A 4,858-nucleotide genomic window follows, 5' to 3' on the forward strand; every position below is an offset into this window, starting at 1 on the left:
CCGATTTTTAATCAATGTGAGACCAGGTCAATAATTCTTATGTTTTAGTTTTCTTAAAACATTTAGTATGATCAAGCAATCAGAATAATAATGCAAGTATCATCAGATCATATTAGGGTTTCAAGACCCATTTTTCGGTTTGATTTTATCAATATCAAGCTTTACAAAAGAATTAAATCAGATCAATCAGTCAATTTTAGCAATTCTCTAGCAATCCTAACAGTAAAAGGAAATTTTCCAGCAAGTAGAAAAGGAAATTTCAGGAAAAATGAAATTTTCTACTTTTAGCAAAAAGGAAATTCACAATTCTGGACAGAATATGGTTTTAATCAAAACTAGCAATTTTCCTAATCAGTTCATTTGATATTCAAACAATTAATCACAATATGGAAACTTGTTTATCAATCGATTTATGCAAAAAGAAAAATTAGGGTTTTTAACAATTTAACAATTTTAAGATCAATTCGATTCTAAACAGTTCTATTTACTCAAACAATCATCAAAGATAATCAAGGTTTTAATCTAGCAACCTTTAGAAACTTATGGAGTGTAGATTTGGACCACCAAAGAGAGAAGGAGGCCGCGAGCTGATCGTTCTTCGAGTCGGGTCGCGGACGGGCCGCTTGCTTGGTCGTATCACGAACAGGGAAGAAGGAGAACGTCTGGTTTACTTGATCACGTCTAGAAAGAGCTAAGTTCAAGAGAGAGAGAGCTCGGATTTGGGTTAGGAAAGCGATTAGGGTTCCAAAGCAAATCGGCGACGCGTACTGTAGCAGAGCGTGACGGCGCGTTAGTGAACGGATCGACAAGCGATTTGCAGCGTCTAATTCATCTCGACGAAAGCTTCAATTTGATATATTGCTCGTCATCTGGGTCCTCACGGTTTGGGAGAACGATATCTTTGAAGTTCCGCCGGAATTAGAGTTTTGTGATATTCGGCTGAGTTTAAGGAATTTCGTGGGGGCTTACGGTTAGAGGCTATCGTGCTGATAACATGTTATAAAAGAGATGCTATGTAAGGTTATTATTACTCATGACCAGATGTCTATATTTATACAAGTATTAGACCGTCTTATTTTGACCGTCATAAGAGAAAAGGAAATCATATTCCTAATAGGAATAGGAAATAGTACTTATCCTAAATACATATAGAAAAGGATAAACATCAAGTATAGATAAATGTAAACTCTCATTCGCCTAAATTATTAGCGAATGGGCCGGATGGATAGCTGATGGACCGGACGGTTTGGACCTGATATGGGTCGATCACCACTTGGTTTATAACAGAACCAAACTAGTGGTGTTAAAATCAAACCAATTGTTAAGACCATACCTAAATCTTACTGACCCTTTCCTTTTTTTTTACCAGCGAAGAAGTCAAATATGATCTTAAAATCTTTAAGATTAGGGTTCCACGCAAGAACACATCTTCAACTTAAACTTCAATTTTCATGTTCTATTTCAACTTTAAAATTTTAGTAAATAGTAAAATTATTCTAAAGAAAAAATAGAATAGAATTATAATAAAACTCAACTATATTTAAAAGAGTTATTAACATAAATAGACACTTTGTGTCTTTTTATTACATGTGAGAGCACATTGTGCTACTAGGGTACTTTTTATTGGTTGAAGACTCATTTGTCCTCTAAAAAGCGAAATCAAGATGAGATATTGAAATAATTGGGTGATTCTTTTTAGTTGGGCTAGTTAGGTATTTGAATTTTAAATTTTTTAAAAAATAGGGATTAGGCTGGTGGACGCGAACGTAGGTAAAATTGGAGTTTGTTTTTCACACGGGCCCAAGGAAAAAGTAACTCTCGTCAGGTTAATTTTTTTTTTCTTCAGTAACAATAAAACGCAGAAAAAAAATGATGAAGGAGATTTTTGACAGAGGATGTTGTCACGGCGGAGACTGACGGAGAAGACGATGTCTTTGCAAAAGAGGAGAGATTTTAAGGGCAAAGAAGAAAGTTAGATCCATTTATCCATTCTGGGTTAGTGTTTCGAATTTGGGATTTCGTTTTTGGGATTAGGGTTTTGGATTTTGATTTTGGGATTCATGATTTCGATTTTGGTATTAGGGTTTTCAGATATTATTAAGTCCCATAATTTTGTTTTGGGTTAGTGTTTTAATTGTTCAATTATCTCTGAAAAAGAAAAGTCACAGTTTACGTGAGAGAAGATGACGGAGAAACTAACCAATAAAAGACGAAATTAAAATCAACAGCGACGTACCCATGCAAAAACAACAATGACGACGAGGAAGAAGCGCTCAGGGAAGGAGAAAGAAAAAGGTGAGTTTATTTGTGGTTTCCAAATTGAGTCGGATTTAGGGTTTCTATGTGTATTTGAGCTAGAGTTTGACTAGTTTCTTGTTGCAGTGCAGAAGTAGCAACAACATATGAGGAACGGGGAACAATATGATACAGACACATTGTGGGATTCCCGTTGGCGCTTCAGTTGATTTTGGCAGAGGTGCTAGAGGCTGAACATGATCCTAAGGTAACTAGTTGTACACATGTACGAACGTTTAATGTTGTACACGTTACATGTGATGTACATGTGTACAACAAGAACATATGTGTACATATTTACTTTGCATATTATGCTTGTATGGTTTGTAGTAGAGGTGTGTATTGATTTTTATTTGGTTTGCTGTGTTTTTATATTTGCAGCTGATTGGGCAATATGTGATAGAGTATGGGGAAGATAAGAAGGATGTTTGGGGGAGATTCTGAAGGATCGGCACAAATACAGAAATCAAGAGTGGAGAGGCGGTGATGTAGCTGAGCGTAAGTACATGTGTACAACACGGAGTGCGTACATGTGTACATGCGATTATATGTACAACTTGGGACGTGTACATAAATGGTGTATTTTGACATGTTTGTTAGTTTTGAAGGATGAATATTTTTGGCATGATACTATGATATTTTCAGATGTTTTGGGTATATAATGTAAAGTAGCAGGATGACCGTTGATTCTAACTAAAACTCTTCACATTGAAAATGTACATGTAAGCTAAAATTGTACAAAGTAATGGCTAATGTAGGCAAATTGTAAGATCTCTCTTTAATCAAAAACCAAAAAATTTACTATCATGGTCAATGATTCACATGTACACAAGTTCATTTGTACAATGATTTCTTTGTACACCAATTATTTTTCATACATTTGCAAGTTTAAGTATTTGTAAGGTCTATAGTGTCAACGTGTACACATGTATTTCGTTGTCCATATGTACATCAGTTCATCGTTACATCTATTCGATTTAACATATAATTGTGAGTTCGAATGTTTGAAGGCCCAATATCATCTAATATCAACTGAAATCGTCTAGCATAAAGTAATTGATTCATAACAGTCAAAGGCATACGTAGTAGAGTACCCACACTGACCACATTTTTAAGAGTAATCTTCAGAGGTCATGATTTACAAGTACGTCTTATGAGTGTGATGTCCAAAAGTAATGGTTTCTAATTTATGATGTATCATGTGTACATATCACGTGTACACATATTCAGTTGTACACGTGTACAAAAATACATGTACACAAACACATGTACACAATAATATGTGTACATATGGATGTTGATTGTACACATGGATAGCATGAATTATGTGTACATGTGGACATCGAAAATTATATATACGCGTAGATACTATTTTGATTGTACAATATCAATCAGCTCTTAACTTCTCAGCTACTTGGACCTTGCATAGGATGTCCTCATCAACATTGGACGGTAAGCTCTCTTATGCCATTCAGACACACTCTAACATCTCTTTAATGCGAGACTCTACATCAACATTGTAACATATCAAAAACTCCATTGTAGCAATCATTTTGGAGCTAAAGGTACAAAGTTTGGGATTAAAAGGAAGTACCTTGAGCACGGTATTCATAACCTTTTCCACGGAAGTTGTTGGCGACGATGGTTGCAGCATGATATTTGGTTTGAGAATCAGTAGTGAAGTTGTAGATGAGTGATTCTTTGATGAGTGTAGTAGAAATTGGAGACTTTTTGTCAGCGGATTCAAACTGTTTAGTGAGCCAAATTTTCAATTCTGAAATTTGGGAATGCAATCTGAAGAAAAAAAAATAAACAAGAACAAGTGAGATGATGATTTTGCTTAATGCAATGGTAATAATCTTGGTCGTATATGATGAAAAAACATGAGTTAATCTAATGGTTAGGAATATTGGTAGATATAAGTCTAATTAAGATCTTAGAAAAATAGATCTTGACCGTCGAAATTAGAGACAGATCAATGGTTGTGGTAAAAGCCCGTCACTTATCTATTTTATAAGGAAACTAGACTTTTATGATTGAGTTAAGAGATAACTAATTTAGTTAAAAATGGAAAAGAATAGTTATAGAAAGCGGGTGAGTAGAAGAATGTGTCTTACGTATAATAAATAAAATGAAATGTGTCATAGAGCGAAAATATTTCTATTTAAAATCACCCATTTTAAAAAGGAAAATAAATACTGCATAGTAATTTTTGTAAGGCAGATACAGTAGGTTTAACTATTTAAAACAACTAAGTGGCAGACAAGCTTCCCACTTTAGCACACATCAAAAGTTCTTTAACAATATAAAACAACTATTTGTCAATATATCCACTAGTATCCACCACCAATTTGCTATTTCAATTATGTACAAACCGTTAATTAAATATGGCGGAAGTCAGACGTTTTTCTAAGAAAAAAAAAATCAAATTTTGTAAAATACTGTCAAATTATCGAGTAACTACATACATTAAAAGTGAACTATGAAAGCAATCATCATAGTTATATAATATCGTATTATCAATTACGTTTTAGACGATTTAGAATATAAATCAAAATTTCAA

The sequence above is a fragment of the Brassica oleracea genome, chromosome C9, assembly GCF_000695525.1.
Source record: "Brassica oleracea var. oleracea cultivar TO1000 chromosome C9, BOL, whole genome shotgun sequence".
Taxonomy (NCBI): Eukaryota; Viridiplantae; Streptophyta; class Magnoliopsida; order Brassicales; family Brassicaceae; genus Brassica; species Brassica oleracea.